The sequence below is a fragment of the Grampus griseus genome (assembly GCF_964374135.1).
Source record: "Grampus griseus genome assembly, chromosome: 5".
NCBI classification, from domain to species: Eukaryota; Metazoa; Chordata; class Mammalia; order Artiodactyla; family Delphinidae; genus Grampus; species Grampus griseus.
Window position 1 is genome coordinate 122,055,728 of NC_138998.1, and position 11,228 is coordinate 122,066,955.

Sequence of the window (11,228 nt, forward strand, 5' to 3'; positions counted from 1 at the left end):
TTGTAGATTTACTAATAACCTCTTTAATCATTTCTGTTCAAAATACTATGAATTCTGAAGCAGAAACCAGCCTAATGATACAACTAATATATGGAGCATAACATTTAATCATTTAGAAGTAAATCACAGCAATTATTTTTCCATCCTTTAGACAGTGGGCCAATTTTTTTTTCCTAATACTATTCCTAATAAACCTAAAATAAATTCATAGAAACTTTCATTCTATTCCTGCTCTTTTGTTCTTAAACCAAAGTTGGCCAAGGTAATTGTTTTGATTTTATAACATGAATTATATGTTTGAAGAATGTTTTCCTATCAAAAGAATATAAATATTTGAAAAATAAGCACATTTAAAGATCTATCAACCCACGTATAATGCAATGAGGTGTCACCTGAAATAAGGTGAATATAGGGGATATAGGAAGATTGTCATGAAAGATATTATATCTTGTTGTAACAAAATGTAATTTTTACAAAATGTTCCTCCTTCAGAAAGACACCAGTATCTCATTTATTATATGAATTGAGTTAGTTCAAATAAAAGTGATTATTGAGGATGAAAGCCATCCTATTATATTTTTCTTGTAGATATGAAATACAACTGAGAAAGACGAGTAAAATAAAGAATATTTAATAAAACAGAGCCTGTAAAAATTGGAAGCAAATCTGAAAAATGAAAACATGTATAAAGTATGTAAAAAAGAGGAATTCTGGGGCTTCCTTGGTGGCGCAGTGGTTGAGAGTCCGCCTGCCGATGCAGGGGACACACGGGTTCGTGCCCCGGTCCGGGAAGATCCCACATGCCGCAGAGCGGCTGGGCCCGTCAGCCATGGCCGCTGAGCCTGTGCGTCCGGAGCCTGTGCTCCGCAACGGGAGAGGCCACAACAGTGAGAGGCCCGCGTACCACAAAAACAAACAAACAAACAAAACAAACAAACAAACAAAAAACAGCAACAAAAAACATTTTCGAATCAGATTTGTTGTCCTCAGTCTTACATTCATTCTTTCAAAATATTAATATTTTGAAAATTCTCTAACAGAAATATTAAGGGAAGGATCTATAGGGACAAACAAAAAGAATTAATAGGAATATATTTAAGTTTGCCTGGAGAATTCAGACTAGACTTCCAAGTTGAGGTGTTACTTAAGCTGATCTTTACTGTGTTTCTTCATTATCAGTGGTTTGATTTTCTATATTAGGCTAAGTGTTTGAGCTCTTCAAAGTCATACAGAGTAATTTTAAAATAATGGCTTTTGTGCAAAGACTTCATAAGTCAACAGAAAGAGTTGCATGTATATAATCTGCTTTAATGTGTTTCTTAATGTACCCTTGATGTGTTTAAAATTAATTTATGTGTGAAATTTGAATAATAAAATTAAATACTGAACATATGATATGCATAGAAACATAGAAGTATTCTTAACAATACATGTGAATTAGTTTTTAAAATTTTATACATTGTGATATTTATCTAAATTTTTTCTTCTTAAATATTGGTTTACATGATACTCAGTAGTATTTCTAACATGGAAAATTATTCAACTTAGCTTTATAAGTATTTCCTTTAACAGTATTTCCATTTTACACTGACAATGAGAGCACACTGACATTACCATCTTCTACTGATTTTTTAATTAATAAATTTTGTTGTTTTAGAGCAGTTTGAGGTTCACAGCATAATTGAACATAAAGCTCAGAGTTCTCATAAACCCCTGTCCCCATGCATACACAACCTACCCTACTATTGATTTTATCATTTTATAAAATATTCAGTGGCTTAAATATTAATTTTTTAAAACTAGATTTTCCTCAATGACTTGAGAAATATGTATGTAATTAGAATTCTAACACTAAACAATGCCTATATCTTATATATAAAAAAAAAAATCAAAGTTGGGTGATTATTTATAGCCAAGGTGAATATACTTAAAATTAATTTCAAAAGCTTTACCTAGATAAAAAACCAAAATACATAAACCATTATTTTTTTCATTAAAGAATATTTGCATATGTATTCAAAATTTAATGGTTTTGCCATTCTTTTACTGTATATATCTTTTCATACTTACTTGCATACTTCTTGAGAAATTCAAATGTGTATAATCTGTAGCATTTTTATATTGCTAAGAACCAAATATAAAATTCATTTCCCAGAGGCTTTTATGAGTTAAATGGTAAATAAATTTTTAATGTATGTATGTAGTTAGAAATTGTATGTAATTAGAATTCTAACACTAAACAATGCCTATTAAAATTTAGTTAAACTAAAAACTATCCACAAAGCATTCACTTTCTATCAAATCTACACTCTTTGCTCGACCCCTATATACAATACCCCATATTAATTTTCGAATTAGGGATTTGTAATAATCTGCAAATTTTTAAAGTATAATTTACCCCATTCTTAACAGTTAATCTTTATTTTGAACAGTTTTAACTGATATTCTTTCCATCAATTTTTTAAGACTCAGATTTCATCCCTTATAAAATACTGAATTTAAGCTTACTATGCTTTATTGCGTATCACCTTCACATACCTGTTGTCATAATGTTCACTACCTCAGTTCCCATTCACATCTCAACCCACTGCAATCTCATTCCACTTACCACTGAAGTAGCTCTCCCTAAGGTCACTAATAAATGCCTGCTGAGCTCGCATGTGCGGGGGTGGGGCTCCGTGGCTTCCCCCTGTGCCTCCAGGACCCCGGGGTCCGCATCAACCCTGTGGAGTTCAACCCCGACTTCGTGGCTCCTACGGTACCCAAAGTGGAGTGGGCGGAGCTTCTGGAGGCTGCCAACACCTTGCATCTGGTCGAGGTGCACAAAGGCTGGAAGTGAATGTGCTGGAGGGCACCTGCAGTGCCCAGAGTCAGGACATCTGTTCCCCATCAGCTGTGGGATCCCCAACATGCTGCTGAGTGATGAGGAAACTGAGACTTAAAAGCGTGTCCAGCCCCGGTTTTTCATTGCGAGCGTGTGTATCTTTGTTTACGTATATCCTGTTTGCTACTTCTATCCTGTGTATCCCCAACCCTTGGGCCAGTGACACACCAAACACACAGTGTTCTTGAGCTCGGTATTATATATTTTTTCTCATTAAAGTTTCAAAACCAAAAAAAAAAATTACGGGTGGCGCAGCCGCTGCCGACTCCTCTCCATCCTTCCCATGGGACGAGGGGCTGTGCCCGTGGTCAGACCCTTCTAGGAGGGTTAAGCCAAGTAACTGTAGTTGTCCTTTTCACCATCCACTCACTCCAAATATTCTTTCTCGATCAGAATGTCAATGCATGTCTTAATTACTGGGACCCGAGGCTTGAATCTTGAGGACAGCTGGGTCAGTACTTCTCCAAGTGACTGCTGGTGCTTTAGAACCTTCCTCATTTTCATAATTCTCACAATAGCTGCCTGGCATCAGTAGTTTGCGATCTTCCTCTATGTTTTTGTGTGTGGTTTCTTGTTGCTGCTTCTATTCTGTTTCCAATCTTTATTTGAATTTTAAGCAGATGCTCCACATTGAGCATACTTTTCATCTTCAAATTTTCTTTCTTTGGTTTTCATGTCAATGAAAACAACTCTTGTTGATAGGGATTTTTAGGGCTACAGTGTAATGTGTATGAATCCAGTGTGACAAAATACATAGTTAATTGACCACATAATGTCTTATGTCAACATAGAATTAGGGTGGACCACACCTACTGCTTAATTTTAAGAAGAAACCCTATATAAATGTTTGTTACATAGACCTCGGCCAATGGTTACTCTGTATTTGTTAATGACTTTCCAATTTATTATCTTGATGCACAGAAAGAGCTAAACAATTAAGAGCGTCAGCAAGGCTTTTGTATCTACATTTTAATGGTGTTGGCAGAGAGTTAACAAAATTGTTCCTCTTCTGCATGAGAATTTTATTTTCAGTTAAATTTCCTAGCTTTGTTTCCCTAGAAACGGGGAAGGACGCTATTTGTCAACTAAGTTACTAAGCAACACTGCTTACAGTAAAACGACTGCTTAATTGAAGGCTGACTTAAACCAAGGGACAATACTTGATAGGAAGCCCTACTGTGAGGTTCCTCTGAGTGTAGAGACTCATAATTGGGCATGTACCTTGTACAGTCCATGAAAGGTCTTTCTATGGAGTTGGTACAAAAGATTATGGCTCCTGTGGAATGTGAGACTTTTAATCAAGGGTAGTTTCCACACCTGTAGATTCTGTATTTTATCTCCTTTCCACCTCAGCTGTTACCTGGGTGGAAGAGAGCTCACCAGAGCTATATAGGTTTACAAGAACTGCTGCAAGACTCCTACTGAGAGGAACACCTACTGAGGAGGCCCTCCTGGCAAGCTGAGGTTCCTGCCCTAATCCTTTTGATTAGACTGGTACAACTGAAATATTGATTCAACTTCCAGATGCTCTGACATTTCCAGATTCTCAGCTTCTATATAATTTTCATTCAATATTTTTCTCTGTGTGTATATTTGTAGGCCAAATTTTCAAATTATGAAAAATCTTAACTATAGCAGGGTTAAAATATTTAGACTCACATAGTATTAACAATAACTATTATGATATAGGGGATTTGAGATCTCTCTAATATGAAAACATAATTTTTCATGCAGATTCTGAGTTGCAGCCTAGACAAAGTAGGAGAGAAGAGAGATAGAAAAATATTATATCTCTCATCATATTACATGGATTAACAGTCTATACCATGAGTTGTATGTTTGATAGAAATGGAATCAAATTTTAATTTTCAAAACATAAATGTTGAAAATATACTTAATTACTTGAAGGTTTTATATAAAATACACATAATTTGCCATATGGGTATTTTCAAACGTGCTTTATTAATTAAGTATATGATTCATTCAGTAGTCATTTTTTTCTCTTATTTTAAATTATAATTTGGAAATATAACATGTGCACAAAATCAAACATATTTAGACCATGTTTGATAACAATGTCAGAACTAATCAAAATCTTAGGCAATAAAATATTCACACTTGATATTATATATTGAGCCTAAATTTGTCTACTTTTCAACATGGAGACAATCCAATGCTGCTCTAATTATAAATTAAACTTATTTTCAAAAATTAAAAGTATTTAAAATGCAAATGCCCTTTACAGCAATTTCAACTTCAATATTTAAGATATATCTTATTAAACCTTCTCCCACAACGTTTTTTCATTTTGTTTCTCTTATTTGCCTTCAGTCATTGTTTTTTTTTTATTTGTGTTAATACGTGTTTAAACTTGTGGACTACATATCTAAGAAGTACCCATAAACATGGCTATGTTCAATTTTGAGTATATAATTCACAGTGAATTAAGATAAATATTTGACAAGTGTCTGGGTTGCTTGAACAGTTATTTCTATTCTCTTAGTGAATGTTTATGTAATTATCCTTTTGATATTATCATAACTGTCTATGTTACCTGAACACAAGTTCTGAGATATTTATTTGCTTCATTAATTACTTTATGCAGAGAGAACATATTGGACTTCTGGAATGCAACCAAAGAAATAGCAAGTATAGTAGATTTCAGGTACAATATTTTAGAATAGCAGATTGTTTCTTACTGCCAGAACAAGGTAATTCATTCCATCGTAAAATGACGATCAAAGGAACGTTATCAGTCACACTAGCTGATAAACTTTTAGTCAGAGATTAAGAATTGGACTTAAATTCCTTAATTAAAATAATAAGCATAGATTTCATGATTTTTTCTTAAAAGCAAACTTTTCAATCTAATGTATGAAAACAAATGAGTGATACAATTGGCAGAAAATATTCCTGGACAAAGAAGTATGAAAATGAATGTCTTCCAATCTGTTTGAATGTGAGTTAAATGAATGTATTCAAGAGCAAATTAGGTCCCTAGTGATAATTACAGTGGGCTCTAATATGTTCAATACAGTATAACCTTGTTTGTATTTTGGCTTTACCATACTTTTAGTATCAGGTTAAACAATCTTCAAAGAAATGTACTTTCTCCTTGAGCTATGTATAGTAGTAATAGTAATAATAGTAATATGTCAAGATACATGAACAGAAAATTACTGAGAGTTTAACCAGACATTCAAAATAAAACTATTCTTGTTAATAGCTAAAAAAACCAAAAACTGAGACTTAGAAGATTATCAAAAGATGAATGCTCCAGTAATGTCTCATTTTCAAAGTTTTTATTTTAAGTATGAATTATGAGGCTAAGTATTCAAGTTACCAGAATTATGTCTTAAAGAACAACTTAGAAATGTAAGTGGAAATCACCAGGATCTATAACATATGTGTTATTATCCAATGTAGTGGTTAATTTTATGTGTCAACTTGACTGGGTATGCCTGTGAGGGTGTTTCAGGAAGAAATTAGCATTTGAATTATTAGACTAAGTAAAGAAGATCCACCCTCATCAATGTGGGCAGGCATCATCATATTGGTTGAGGGCCCAAACAGAACAAAAAAGTGGAGAAAGGGGAAATTCTCTATCCCTCTCAAGCTGGGACATCATTTCCTCCACCCTCATCTCTCCCCCCACATTCTCAGTTCTCAGGCCTTCAACCTTGGACTGGGAGGTCCAGCATCAACTTCCTCGTTTCTCAGGCCAACAGACTCAAGATGAATTACATTACCAGGTTTTCTGGGTCTCCAGATTACAGATACCAGATTGTGGGACATCTCAGTCTCCATAAACCAGTTCCCTTAAAAAGTCTCTTCTCATTTATCTATATAACTATCCTATTCGTTCTGTTTCTCTAGAATTACTTAACACATCCAACTACATCACTTATCCAATGTTTTTCTAATCTAGTTTCTAAATTGAAAAGAAAAGAGACCACAGAGTACTTCTGTGTTTGTCTTTCAGCACATCTGAAGATTCCTCTTTCTATCCTGGAGAGCAAGATGACAAAGCTTAAACTGGTTGATAATATTGTAGACTAGTATGATGTTTAGTTAAACAAAGCATGCCAATTAATATTAAACTGAAAGGAGACTTTCATTATGTCGTACAGGTTTTTATACTTGGTGATATAATTTTCTAAAATATTTTCTAAAATATTTATCATTTTTGTAATTATCCTTTTTTATTGTTTTCAGAACAAAAGAGAAAATAGATGATTAGTTAAATCAATAACTCTCAAAGTGTGGTCTTGTTAGTCTTTAATGGCCCTAAGACTCTTCAGTGGGTCCAAAAGTTCAAAACTATATACATAATAATAGTAGGACATTATCTTTTTGCTCTCATTCACTCAGTAGTGTCAGTGAACGTTTTCAGAGGCTGTAATAGTATGTGATGAAATGCAAATACTTTTGATAATCCAGATTTCTTATATTAAGCATTATATAAGGGAGATCTGAAAAATGTAAAGAGATACTACTATTATCAATTCTTTTATTTTTAAAAATACAGCCATCTTTAGGAAAAGAAAAATGTTATCTATGTTTACAGGAAATAAGCTTATTGTTATATTTAAATCAACTAGAAATCAATATTTTAATTATTAGTTTTACTTTCTAATATAGTAACTATTGCTAGAGATAATCTACATAAATGTTTCAGGATCCTCAATAATATTTAATTATTCTGGTTCCTGAGAAACCAACAGTTTATGAAAAGAAAATGTTTGAGAACAAGTGACTTAAATCATTAGATTTATAATTCAATAATATCAAAGTAAGACTAATGGCAAAATATCATTAATGCCTAAAGAGCAATAACAAAGTCTCATATATGTAGAAGATCAGGGGAAGTGGTATCTTTGCCCATGCCAGGTACAACCATAAGACTACATGTTTAAACACATAATTCCTGTCAGGATCCAAGGCATCCATGACTGGAATTAAAGTAAATAACAGTTTCCCTTAACTCCAAATGTATCTGAAATATTGTATATCATTAGAGTATCATTTCTGAATTATTTTGGGCCTCACACTTTTTAGGTAAGGTAATGCTCTAGAGAATTTTTGTTTGCCATCTATGATTGCATTAACAAAATACCACAAAATCAGCATCTTACAAAAACACACATTTATTATGTCACAGTTTCTATGGGTCAGGAATCTGGGAACAGCTTAGCTGCATCCTCTGCTTTAGTCTCTCACAAGCTGCAATGAGTTTGTCATCCAGGGCTGGACTCTAAACTGAAAGTTTGGTGTGGGAAAGGACCCACTTTTCTAAGTTTATATAGTTGCTGACAGAATTCAGTTCCTAGAGACTGCTGGACTGTTGGCCTCAGTTTCTATTCGACTCTTGGCTGTGAACTACTCTCAGTTCCTTGTCACATGGGCCTCTCTAACTCAGCTGCTTGCTTCATCAAACTGCGGTAGTCAGAAAGCAATAGGGAGTCTTAGAAAGACACAAGTCACAATCTTCAGACTAATGGTCTCCCAACTGAGCTATTTTGGCCACCCTACAAGTCACAATCTTATGTAACCCAATCACAGATATGATATCTCATCCCTCTTGCCATATTTTATTGCTTATAAGCAAAGCAGGACAGCCAACTCAACTCACTGCAACAGGAGGAGATTACACAAGGGTGTGGATACCGAGAGAGATCGTTAAAGTCACTTTAAGTATACCTAGTAATACCTGACTAAATTCCCAAGCACAGAAAAAAACAATGTCCAGTTATTATAAAAAACATGTTTTCACTCATGCATGCATTTTCTGATCATCGATTTTGTGATAAGCTCAATTTATGATGTGACTTAGGATGAAAAGAAAACCATGCAATTACCTTCTGTTCTAAATAAATATGAATTTCCTAGATGAAGAATAATAAGCAAATACTATCCTTTAGAAATTCTAATAACTTGCTGTTGGTACACTGGGAAATGGTATATCAAGTTTACTAAGGTCATTGCTAATGTGACACTAGAATTAAATCTTGGTGGATTAGGGAGCATTAGTGAGGTAAAAAGGTATCTTTGAGAAATAAAGACTGTCATGTAATGGGACTAGCAGAAGCAGATTCACAGGATGAAATAACTTGAAACCTTCTGGAAATTGCATCAAGGGGACGGGTTTTAAAAGTTAGGAAGTCCCTGGTGGCGCAGTGGTTGAGAGTCCGCCTGCTGATACAGGGAATGTGGGTTCGCGTCCCGGTCCGGGAAGATCCCACATGCCGCGGAGCGGCTGGGCCCATGAACCATGGCCGCTGGCCGCTGAGCCTGCGCATCCGGAGCCTGTGCTCTGCAACAGGAGAGGCCACAGCTGTGAGAGGGCCTCGTACTGCAAAAAAAAAAAAAAAAAAAAAAAAAAAAGTTAGGAAGGGGTAAGATAATGAAGGATGTGTCTGCTAATAAAGGGCATTCAATCTTTTCACCTGAAAGTTACTGAAAAATATAATTTCTAATTATGATAAGTTGTACTTTCACAATGTAATCCATCAATCAATTAATGATAATATTTAGTGACATCATGCTGGAATTAATGGAGTGAAATGATTTGGGGAAATTAGATTACTATCACCAGGAAATTAAGATGCCTTCTATAATTATCCAGGTAAGAAATTTTGAAGATTTGAAGAAAGATACACTCTTGGAAAATAGAAGTAGGATCACATAAGATAGGTATTGACAAAGTGGGCTCTGTTAATAGATAACTTTCTGAAAAGGTGATAGAAGAGTGTCGACATTTCTCCTCCCTCAGCCCCCAAGTTAATGTATCTCCAATTCACGTGTGGATTTTATTAAAATCTGACTTTGTAGGTCTGGAGTAAGACTTGATAGTCTCCATTTCTAATAAGGTCCCAGGTGATCGTTAGGCTGCTGCTCCTCAAAACATATTTTAAGTAACACAAGACCAAACTAAGTTTTTGTTTGTTTGTTTGTTTGTTTTTTGCGGTACGCGGGCCTCTCACTGTTGTGGCCTCTCCCGTTGCAGAGCACAGGCTCCGGACGCGCAGGCTCAGAGGCCATGACTCATGGGCCCAGCCGCTCCGCGGCATGTGGGATCTTCCCATACCGGGGCACGAACCCGTGTCCCCTGCATCGGCAGGCGGACTCTCAACCTAAAAGTTTTATGATTAGAAATGGCATGAGCGATCAAGACAAAGCATGTAGCATACACAACCACATACCCACACGCTCACATGAATCTAAAGAGAAGAATAAAAGTAGCTAAGGAGATACATGGACTAAACCACCATAACAAAAAGTGAGGCTGATAGTGACAAATAAAAGTACAGGTATTTGTATCTGGAGAGGCAGATTCTCAGAGTGGTCTTATCAGTTGCAGGATGATTTTAAGGTAACTTTGGTGATGTGCAATCTATTTTACTACTTCCTTTGGTTCAAGAAAATTAACTTCTCATTAATCTCTACAACTGAAAAGGACCAGGTTAATGTTGGGAGGTATACTGGAAGGAAAGAAACAATGTATGTGGCAAATGGCAGTTACACTTTTGATTAACACTGTTCTAGCTTATTTCCTCATTTTCTGTAAAGAGGGATGCACATAAAACTCCAAAAAGAATGGTAAAGATGGAATGAATATAAGGAAAGATTTCAAATTTATCTCTTGAGGAGAATGGAAAACAAAAGTTTGACTGAAAATAATTAAAAGTGTTACTAGAAAGAATTGACAAGTACTGTATATTTGAGCTGTGGATTCAACTTGTAGTAGCAACGGTGTACATAACTGTTTCACTTTTTATCCGCCCCCCCCTTTTAGAGCAAATGCTTTTTATTTTTTCTACCCCATATTCCTTCATCTCTGGAGGAGCAGTATCTTCAGTGTGGTAATTGTGCTTTCTTCCTGCTCTAAATATATTTCCTATATAACCTGCTAATTTCTGATTTAACTCTCTGTTTATTGGGGATAGTTGATTAGGTGTGGGATAGTTAACTGGGTGTGGGAGTCTTTTCCTGGAAACTTCTAAACTGAAGCTGAGATTGCCTCTGTTGGAATTTCTAATATGTAAAATTTGGAGCAGTGAGTCCCATCAGTTGACAAATTCTGTTGGAAATGAGAACGGAGCCAGTATACAAAGAAAAACAAGCATATGAGATTATATAAATATGAATTAGAGATTCTTGTTCTAAATGATTCTGCCATTCTCTGGCTTTTCTAATCTCCAAGAGTTTTGATCCGCAAATGTTCCACAAACACTGCAGGCACATAATCACCACTACCTCCTGAAGTCTATGCCAGGGCTGGTAAGAATTTTCTTTGGCAGTAAAAAAGGTATGATAAATTCAACCTCAAAATAACATTATTCAC

General features: G+C 35.1%; 1 pseudogene across 1 annotated transcript; it reads left to right on the top strand.

Annotated features, from left to right (window-relative positions):
• Positions 1 to 2,549: 2,549 nt before the first annotated feature.
• On the top strand, positions 2,550 to 2,942 carry LOC309823195 (multifunctional methyltransferase subunit TRM112-like protein; annotated as a pseudogene). The gene has a single exon. The product of its transcript is annotated as a multifunctional methyltransferase subunit TRM112-like protein (transcript).
• The last annotated feature ends 8,286 nt before the right edge of the window (positions 2,943 to 11,228 follow it).